Source organism: Sycon ciliatum, chromosome 1 (genome assembly GCF_964019385.1).
Source record: "Sycon ciliatum chromosome 1, ocSycCili1.1, whole genome shotgun sequence".
Classification (NCBI taxonomy): Eukaryota; Metazoa; Porifera; class Calcarea; order Leucosolenida; family Sycettidae; genus Sycon; species Sycon ciliatum.
Genome location: NC_088643.1, coordinates 45,708,141 through 45,719,414, shown reverse-complemented (window position 1 = coordinate 45,719,414; position 11,274 = coordinate 45,708,141). Strand labels below are relative to the sequence as shown.

Sequence of the window (11,274 nt, the reverse complement as noted above, 5' to 3'; positions counted from 1 at the left end):
CCGCCTTTCTATTAGTAAAGGATCCGTGGTGAGAGACCACGACCGGTCGTCCAAGTCTACACCGAATGTATCAGCCATATCTATTTACTGAGAATAATGTAACAACTCCTCCACAAACGCTTCTACAACTGACGTCTTCTTCATCCTGGTTTTTTCCTCCTGGTGGTTTTGGATAAGAGTTGAAAAGTCCAAAAGGTCAACTGATGACCTTTGCGTTACTTGGTATGATTGGGTTTTAGCGGATGATGTCGGTATGCAGCTGGGGAGCGAATTTGACAGGAAGAAGGTAAAGGTCTTGCTTTGCGGTTCACACCTTCACTTCAGTATCATTATCCTGAAAACAGTCTGTAGAAATGACGTTCACGTGTCACTGCGGTGTTCGCCTTACAGGGGTAGTACCCCTGTTTCAGCACCTGAGGCGGTGCGTCAAGCGCCGCCTCTTTCTTATCATATATTGTGATACTTGGTAAGTGTGCAGTGCTCCTAGCTCTCTCCCCCAACAAAAGAGCTCTATGACACTGTGCTTTCTGCGGTTTCTTTCGTGTTTACAGTGGAGAAAGGCTGGTGGGAGGCCCAGCCGTGGTCGCCCACCTGGCGGGTGCGGCCCATCTAACCCGTTACTGGGAGGGTCGGCAAGTCGGACTGCTGTTGCAGTCCGACTACCATGACGCCGTAGAGCGTATTAGGACCCTGTAAGTAAGCACTGCTCTGTTTACATGTATACTTACCCCCTCGTTATAGCGATACTTACTTGTTTCGTATCCTCTTGTCTTACCCTGCTTTCGTATTCGTGACACTAATAGTGTTTGTGTGCGCTCATGTTTGGTTTCACAGATGATGATGTATGAAGGTCTGGGGCTGCCGTCTTCAGGATGTGCCATTTGTTTCAAAATTATTTGTAAGTACTTGTAACAGGCGTAGTGTAGTAACTGTGTGTGTAGTGTAGTAACAGTGTGTAGTGTTTTGTGATGGTCCTGTGCTATAGCAGTAGTAATGTGTTTTGTGATGGTCCTGTGCTATAGCGGTCGTAATGTGTTGGGCTACTGAAGTACACTGCATGAAGGGATATGTCATATGTGTGGGTGCTTCGACATATTCTCGTGCTTCCTAAACCCTAGATACGTGTATAGCACTATAACCTAGATGTGTGTGCGCGCGCGCGTGTGTGTTCGTGTGTGTGTGTCCGCGCATGCGTGCGTGTGCGTGCATTGTGTTCTCTTCTACAGACTCATCCAAGTCCATTTAAATAAAAGTGTATTATAGTGAACAGTATTGTGTTTTGTTACAGTGAATATGTGGGGAATGGTGGATATGCCTTAGTGTGACTGGATACCCGCGGGTTGTGACTCTTTGCTGGTCACTCTGAATTCTCCAGTATAGATTCGATGCAGTGCAGAGGGGATTTGTGGTGCGTAGCAACACTGCTTCACTGTGACACCCCTTCAATAATTGTTTTGATGCATGATACTCCGGGCGTAGCCGGTTGATTCTAACTGTATCCCGATCAAAATAGAAATATGCATCTAATGCACCTGCATGGACAGTAGGCATTTCCCAAATCGGCTGGCCGACAAATTCGCCGAAAAAAGTGGTTTTGAAGAAATCACCCATCTTTTCGCCGAATTTTCAAATTTCGCATGTTGAATTCGCCGAAAATCGATGTTTCAGTGCTTCAACAGAGTGTGCTTGTGTGTAAATGTACATGACGTAATGGGACTTCAAGTACTACGTTGAGCCGAATTCTGATCTTGGGGCTCATAATATGGCCGATTTTGAACATTCTCTTAACCGATCGAAAAACCGATTAGGCATGCTCTGTATGGGCAACTTGTCAATCAGTGCACATCTACGATGTGCGAATAAAACGAATGCACGGAACGTGAACTTGTTTGCTGCACATCTACGAAGTGCGAATCAGGGAGTAGTATAATGACACGTGTACTAGTACACCTTGTGTTGCACTGCATCTTTTCCACACGCATAGGACCACTGAAGGTCACATGCTCCGCGTGCGTATGCGCGCATGCGCAATATGTCATTCGCTGCATGCAATGCACATCTATGATGTGCGAATCAGGGAATAGTACGTATTTTACTACTCCCTGGTGCGAATGCACCGAACGTGCACAAGTGCACGTTCGCCATCAATGGCGAAAAGAACCTTTATGGCACATTTATGACATGGCAGGGCCAAAGGTCGAACCCTGGGGGAGTCCCGGGGCCAGACCAAGCGCGCCCGACACAGTGTGCCTTATTTAACCCAAAGGTCAAAGGTCAAACCCTGGGGGAAGTCCCGGGGCCAGACCAAGCACGACCGACACAGTGTGCCTTATTTGGACCAAAGGTCAAAGGTCAAAAAGTGGCCCAGAACCCGCCCCGCACTAACTACTGGCGACTTTGGCTTAATATGAGGTTGTGGATTGGTCACAGCTGAAACCGGAGAATGATTATTACCTGAATTCCATATACTGTACATGTATGCTGTTAAACACTGGTGCAGTCCATGATTAGATTGTATCTCAGGACGTATTGAATATCACAGTGCCCAACTTACTTACTGTAGTGACAAGCTTGAGGACTCCCAGCCAGAGCTGGCATCCAGCTGCGCTAGTCCCAAACCTGAATGAACTGTGGAGGCTATAATTGCCTACCGCAATGCGAATCAATGATCCAGTAAAATTCTTGAACCGATCACAGAACTCCCATGCTTCACTGATGCAATGGCAATGAGATGATAGCGCCATCACTGTCGTTAGTTGACTGACCACATTCGCACTGGAGCCTTGAGCGTCGGAGTTGACAGTTTTTGTGGAATAGATTTGCCTACGGGTAGTTAGATGATATGTTGTGTAAGACACTGGGCATTCCAGCAACACTTGTGTTTAGGTCACCACGGATAGTCACAAGGAACACTAGTTCAGTTTATGACCTACTAAAGACCTGTGGTATTACAGACCTACTCTACGTAGTCCATCCATGATCACAGATAAGAACAACACATAATAAGTGTGTGGCTGTTCAATTGTGGTGATTTAAACTCCAGTAAACATCGGTCGGTGATGTATCCATGTTTCACAGTTATCTCGGAATCATACTGGTTATTACGCACACGCATGAACTGAGAGCCAACCTTCAGCTAGCCTGGAAGAAATTATCGGTTTGCCCCCAGTGTCGCATTCCGGTGTGTCACGTCCATGTATCCGTTGCAGGGTAGCATTAGCAAGATCATTCGACCTGCTGCTTAGGTACATGTACCGGTATATGTACATGATTGTACATGTACATATACCGGTATGGATATCCCATAATAATAATAATAATAATAAACACAGCTCGCATCTTCCCTGAACCTGTTAGACAGGAGCAGAGTCGACGCATCTGTCAACAGTGTCAAGCCAAGATATCCCATGGTAGACTAAAAACTAAGTAAAACGTTACTCGGTTGCTCTTTGCCTTTGGCCATTACTTTCAATCAGGTGAAGTAAAATAGAAACAAACAAACCAACAATATCTGCATTTCCATACTGGTAGCTCTCATTTCCTAGGATGCAAAGCAGATGCAGACCCTTGTTCAAGCGATGTACCACGGGTACTTGTAGTAATACCAGTAAATGTATGTCACCACGCACTGGTGTGCTCTACATACATGTACCATCTGCCTCCCGTACCCTTGGCGACACTGATTGTAGATTGGACAGAATACATGATGGGACTTATTGATGTCGAATGCACCCTCTGCACATGATGTTCGCATGGTATGACGGTTATACGATTCTGAATGCTGCTTGGAAGGAGCCACGCCGAGCTATATATCCATGGACAGTTTGTGTGATGAACTGCCGACTAAATTCAAAACAATTTTAACATACAAAGCATGTATCGTCTACAATGCGTGTATGTGCGCCCACCGCACACATACTCTATCACTCCATGGACAGCATGTGCTGTTTTGTTCTTTGAAGACTACTCAGCGCATCTGGAGTCGACAGAGCTAGAGAATCGTCTTCGCAACTTACACACGAATCCGATCCCTGGGAAAATGGCACCACGTGTAGACTACACGAGGCTCGTATCATCCCCCGTGTCCCCAACTTGCCATGGACGAGGTCTGTCGTAACAAGAGTCCCTTACCACTGATTCTAGGCTCTTGCTCATATTGATAGTGTGTGAGCTGAGTGTATTCCGAGACCAGAGACTGTCAGAGTGCCCATCCCAGTCATAATATCACACTACGATTACTAGACCTTGGCTCACTTGTACTGGATTCCGTAGATCACTAGATCCACTGACGTTCTACAAGTGCTTCGCACGTATTTTTGTACGTGTGTATTTCAGTGTCAACAGTCTGCGGTCGATGCACTGTCACGTATCGTAACACAACGAGTCACCACAGAAGGACGTGTGTGTGTCAAGACAAGAATGATGTTCGCTCTTCATACATACGCATTATCATGATCACACGTTCATATCGTGGTCGTGTATGTATCTTGCTATCATACTTCAAGCTGTGGCTGAAGTGAATGACCAACAGATGTTCCACATCCTGAGGTCACGTGATGACTGTAATGCAGTATGGTCGGAGCATAGGCGCCAATGCAATACAGCTCAAACATTATCCTACGCGCCACGCTCTCCAGGGGGTGGTCGGCGGCATTCAAGTGGGGTTCTGATATCCAGTCCATTGCACCCACACCGGTCCATGGCATCTTCGTACGTGGAATATGCGTTGGAACGGGGCTCCCGTCTGGCGTGGGCTAGGTGCGATCACCAGCTTGAAGGCAAGCATGTTTGGACACACACTGTCACTGAGATAGAGTAAATATCACGCTGTGGGAAACCAATGCCAGCATTAGTGAGTTCATAATTCTCTTATCATACAAGATTCTTGAAGCACCAGAAACACTCGTTTCCCAATGCAAAATTCTGTAACCCAAGCCATGGCTTCAGCTTTCAGGTTCTTTTCGAGTTGACATTCTACATGTACAGACAGGCTACACGTTTCTCATCGGCTGCGCATTGGGTGGGTTAAACCACTGTAAGTCATTTGGCATACGGTTACGAGTGTATGACTGATCAAGTCAATCCCACAAAGGATCCGTGTCACTGCCCTTCAGAGATAATATCGTTTTGGGAAGAAGGTGATGTGCATGAGGGCTCCTGGCGTTCTGAGGATTGTGATAGTGGCGATTAGGACACTATCTACATGGCTGCGAAGACCCTGTGTGTGCGGTAACAGCTAAGTCAGCTCAGCGGGACAGAGGAAGTAAACTGTTTTCGGACAATTGACTTCCTGCGATGTTACTTGATTATTTCAACTCCCTTTCCTCTTCGCCCGATCCCTTCTCATTCGCTCCCCAGTCTTTCTACTAAACTCCGTTGAACTAGAAATGTGAAACTGCTATCGCCAAGTCGGCTTGTCTCCCTAAGGGTTCTCAGGCTCATTCTGGAGTAGGCTCAGCTTGAGCAAGTAAACGCTAAGACTATAAACTAGACTAAGAGTGCTAATTCAAACCCATAGCTATCCGCAGTGAATACATGTACAGACAACGAAGTGGAGGAAGAGTAAGTTGCTATTCGGAATTTTACGTTATTCATCATCATCAATATTCTGTTTTGCCTGATGATGACGGTGAAAAAGTGAAACTCTGAGTTGCAACATAATAAAATGTGATAACCACTAGTTTTACTTCGGTGTCCATCTCACAAGCCATTGGCCTTCTTTCAGGAGCCCGAAGGAAGAAACACGAAAGACCGTTTCATCTTTTTCGGGCTTTGCTGGGTTTGAGCCCGGGACCCATAGTTTCCTCTCTTTGCTGTGCGGAAAGCTCTGCGCCTGACCATAGAGGACACTTTGAGCAATGAATCTACCTCCCTAGGCAGTATTTTGAGCAGATGCCTAAATGTTCCTGAGAGAATATGACCTGGAGCAAGGTAACTCCTACGCATAGTAAAGGGAATGATGACGAACCAATGCATAACGACAGCCATCTTTTCCCTTTTCGTGTGACCACCTACAGGGTTCCTACATGTCCATGTAAATGCGATAACACGTCAAGCAAAGCAGTTAGCCATCCACCGATAACACCTTATAACCTTGCTAGCCAAGTACTCAGCCAGGGGTATCGATGATTTGATGGACTGCTGGCAGCATGGACATTGGGCAGTTTATTCCAGCACATCGCACACCGACGAGGTTAAACTCACAAACATCATAATCGTATGTACTCGCCAGTAACCTGCTCCTATCCCGTCTGTCGAGCAAAACACGAAGGAGCTGTCGAATCTGTAAATCTGTATGCCCATCGCGTGATCAGCTGATCAGTCGGTGGTCTCATGCTGTGTTAGTAGTAGTGCGTATCTATTACAGCCATTGCGGGTCATTGCGGATCATGGCAAGCACTAGATGTTCCTCCTTCTCTGCTGGCACATGTCCCATCTACCTCCCTCGAAGGTGTTTAACTCAAACCTGTCGCATGGTCGTCACCACTGGATCCCGTCCCAACAACTTCATGTCTCATTATCTACACCATGTATTTATCCCCACCACTTCACCTCTAATTATTTACTAGGTACAAGCGATGTCTTTCAGGGGACTTGTGTGTATTGATGAGAATTTACTGATGTCGTGGTCACGGCTGCTGAAAAGTTCTTGAACAGGTGGTGCGTTATACCTGTTTCACAAAGTTGGTATCCGTTTGGCCATGTTATTGAAAGCAAGGACATCCCTTTGGTGGACCCCACACCATGCATGCAAGTTGCAACAACACCTACCTTGATAACAACAGTACACCGTTGCGTGCTGTGTGTGTGTGTTTGTTTGTATGTGTCCACCAGGTCATATCAACGTCTCCTCAATTGATAATCAAGACGCTCGGCTTCTTCGATGTGCAGGAAAGGCGGGTTTTCGAGACATGGTGTGCTCCATCGTTGTGAGAGCGTGTGTGTATGTGTGTGTGTGTGTGTGTGTGTGTGTGTGTGTGTGTGTGTGTGTGTGTGTGTGTGTGTGTGTGTGTGTGTGTGTGTATGATGCACCATAATTGCCCTTGGTAGCCCGATTCTGGCCACTCTGAGAGACCCCACGCCATGGATCAAGTTGAATACATCAAGTAAGTTCAGGTCATAATAATTATGTTGATTGTTCTATTGGGAGGTTTCTAGAGATTCATAACCTAACAGGTACGCAGAATAGCTTGACACCTTAGCCATGGTGGCGGCGCATCAGGCGAAGCCTACATGGCAAAGGTAGATGATACAATTGTCATTTCAAGAAATATTTAGATTTCGAAGTTCTGATCGCTGTGACATAACGTTACCATGCCCTGACATTGAACTGATTCATTCGCATTCAGCACAAAGCCCATTCAAAAAAAGGCGGCTGTGGTACAAAGTTGGTGTCGCAACTACTTAAATCGGTCATTAGGCGCGCCCAGTGATTGCCCAGACACCTCGAGGAACTCTGTTTTGCAACACCACCAAAGCCTTATTTGTGCCGAGTGCGTGTGATTGTACTCCTTTTGTTTGTATTATACGTCCGTTGAGCGATCTCCGGCGCTACCTACCAATTTGGAGATAAGATGGTTCATTCATCCAATCTAAGGTTAACGTTTATCGTCTCATAACCATTATCGTCTCCTGATGCAATGTAAAGAATAACTGGCCATGGCGTATAATTATGTCATTCACCACAATTTCAGTAAACGGTCTCTTTGCTGTATGGAAAAGTCAATCATCAATAATGCTGTTTAACGATGTGTAAGTCCGCCTTTTGCCGCAGCAACGAACATCACAATTATGGCGACTTGCATTGCATTGTTCATGTAGATTTTCTAGTTGAACATGTTAGTACGGTGTGTGCGATAGCATAATTATTATTGACGTAGCATTATCTTCGGTGTTGCGTTGAGCAGTGATGACTCCGGTGCATGTGTCTCATTAATATTTCACCCAAGCCAAGCCAACATACATAATATAAGATAAGGATTTAGAATGATTAGTTAGTAGAAGTTTCAACATTTGTACAGACTCCACCCCCACCCTCCACCCCCAGGAGTGTTGTGCCAGTCAAATTTCAAATTAGAACCAGAACCATTAATGGAAATGTCCCTGCAGCAGCCTGGCTGCGCAGATGGCACCTCCTTTTCAATACCACAAATTCTGTCACCTTGTCATTCACACCAAACCACCATCTCAATATCACTCTTAACGACACACCTCTACAGGAAGTCAACGAACCTTGGCATCATACTACTTTAGAAGTACAAAACAACCCGCTCCAATGGAACTCATATGTCACCCACATAATAAACATTCGCCCAGCTATAGAGTATGGCAGTCTTGTGCTATCCAATACCACCCGCACACAGAAAGATCAATTAGAACGTGTTCAGCCAGCGTTCGTATCCAGCTGCGCGACTCCGAAACCTGAATGACACGAGGAGGCTACAATAGCCTACCGCAGGGTGAATCAATGATCAAGTAAACTTCTTGAACCGACCACAGAACTTCCATGCTTCACTGATGCAATGGAACGGAGATGATAGCGCCATGATTACGTTAGTTGACTGACCACGCGCACTGGAGCATTGAGCGTCGAAGTTGACAGCTTTCTTGGAATACATATTCTGATTACAAGTAGGTTGGCTATTCGCCTACGGGTAGATGATATGCTGTGTAAGACACTGGGCATTCCAGCAACGCTTGTGTTTAGGTCACCACGGATAGTCACAAGGAACACCAGTTCAGTTTGTGACCTGTGGTATTACAGACATACTCTCCGTCCAACACAGATAATTACGACACATAATAAGCGTGGCTGTTTAATTGGGGTGATTGAATAAACTCCACTAAACATCGGTCGGTGATGTATTCATGTGTCACTGTTACATGTATCTCGGAATTATACTGGTTGTTATGTACACGCATGAACTGAGAGCCAACCTTCAGCTAGCCTGGAAGAAATTATGGGCTTGCCCCCAGTGTCCCATATGTCCCGTGTGTGTTGCCGGGGAACAGTAGCAAGATCGTTCCACCTGCTGTTTAGGTACGTTTGGATTTCGTTGCCCTTTGCCTTTGGTCATGACTTTCAAGGTCTGTATTATAGCAGACTCAGCGGAGGACGTTCAGGTTGGTTGTAACTCTGAGTTTCATCCCGCTAGGCAATCATCAGACAACTGAAAGATCTGTATTTTATATAATGGTAGCTCTCATCCTCTTGACTGGCTATCGACATACTCATTCTTCACCGAGTTGCTGGTGCTGTTGCTGTTGCCACTCTTTCGCTTCCACTCCTAACCCATACTTATGTCTATTGCCATGGTTGGCTACTACTCACTCTCTTCACATTGGACGGTGTTTCCACTGAGTCTTGAGATGTAATAATTTGTTCCTATTATGCAAAACAGATGCAAACCCTTGTTCAAGTGATGTAATTGTAGTAATCCATGATTTTTTCAAAGCCCTCACATCATTTAATAATGGCAAGAAGGTACATGTACAAAAGAATAGCTAGAGAAAAAAAGAGGAAACCAAAAGGAGTCCAGATGGAAAAGGAAAGATAAGAACATTGGAAGGATCGGTCACGCAATACGGTTAATTCCCATCATAGGCGTGGATAGGATAATGTTTCCTGTGCTTGTAGTAGCACTAGAACATGTACATGTATGTGTCCACTGCCAGTGGACACGCTCAGCGGGGAGGGGGCGGGGGCGGGGGCGGTCGACGGCATTCATGTGGGATTCTGACATCCAGTCCATTTCACCAACACCGGTCCGTGGCATCTTCGTAGATCTACGTGGAATATGCGCTGGAATGGGGCTCCCGTCTGGCGTAGGTTAGGAACGATCACTGTCTTCAACTTCAAGGCAAGCATGTTTGTACACACTGTCACAGAGATATTTATTATTAAACTCAATCTCGTAGCATGTGCACGCATTGCTAATGTGGGGAGCAACCCCAGAGATGAGGGCGATAACCAGCCATGGTAAAAGTACAAAAGAAAACAAGAAAACAATAGAAAGAAAGGAACAGGGAGGAAAACAAAGCTCAGCCAAGAAAGGAACAGGGAGGAAAACAAAGCTCAGCCAATTAAGTGAGATAGCCGGAAATTACATTGTTTAGCTAAACACGCGTGAGTGCTGCAGGAAAACGCAACTCAGTACAAACAACTTGGCGAAACTGAGACATGCTGTGGCAGTGGTGGGCGAGGCTTGATAGCTTGAGCCAGTCAGAATAGGAATGAAACAAAGGGGATTTTGTAAACTGGACAGTGCGAGCTACAGGTAGCGAGACTTGTGCCCTGGTTGAACGGCTCCGCACAAACCAGTCATAGGGAAAAAGATGCCTTGGTACTTTCTCGAGTTTTATCTTTTGAATTAGCATGTTGCTGTGGAGACTGCGTCGAATAGAAAGGGGGCAAACACGAGCGAGAACATAGAGTTGTGCAGAGGAGAAATCACGGGGCAAGCAAAATAGCATTTTTAATAATTTTCGTTGGCAAACTTCGAGCTTGTCTGATATCGTGGTTGATAACCCACACCACGCTACGTCACAGTAGTCAAAGATCGGACAAATATACAAAGAGAAAAACAGAGATCTACAGTCGTGAGGCAGATAACGGCAGTGAGGCTTCAGAGTTCCTAAAATTCTGGATGCTTTAAGGCAAATATGGTCAGCATGTTCGGACCATGATAGCTTCGAGTCAAGAACGATTCCCAGGTGCCTGTGAGAAGTTACAACTTCCAGGGCCTGGGTGCAGATAGAGTAAATATCACGCTGTGAGAAACCAATGCCAGCATTAGTGAGTTCATAATATAGTGTTTGAAACTTTCTCTTATCATGCAACATTCTTGAAAGATCATACTTGAAGCAGCGGAAACACTCGTTCCCCAACGCACAATTCTGTAACCCAAGCCACGGATCCAGTCTTCAGGTTGTGGGCAGAGCGTAGTCCGCAAGAGGTCACAGACAGTTTACATGTTTTCATCAGCCGAGCATTGGGTGCGTTCACCTAAGTCCTTTGGCATATACAGTTGCGAGTGTATTACTGCTCAAGTCAATGCTACAAAGGATCCATGTCATTGCCCTTCAGAGATAGTATCGTCTTGGGCAGTGGTGTGCTTTGGGGCTTATGACGTTCTGAGGATTGTGAGAGTCGAAACAAGACTGAACTAGAAACATTTGCTCCTACAATCAGTGACCAGTGAACAATTAACGGCACCATCTGCATGACTGCGAAGACCATGTTCTGCAACAGACACAGCAGGAGAAAGGAAGTGT

At 45.8% G+C, this 11,274-nt stretch overlaps 1 long non-coding RNA gene across 1 annotated transcript; it reads left to right on the top strand.

Moving 5' to 3' along the window:
* Nucleotides 1–363: 363 nt before the first annotated feature.
* Nucleotides 364–1,270, top strand: LOC135807013 (uncharacterized). The gene is made up of 4 exons (XR_010551412.1): nt 364–466; nt 552–692; nt 835–898; nt 1,227–1,270. It is a non-coding gene; the product is annotated as an uncharacterized LOC135807013 (long non-coding RNA).
* The last annotated feature ends 10,004 nt before the right edge of the window (nt 1,271–11,274 follow it).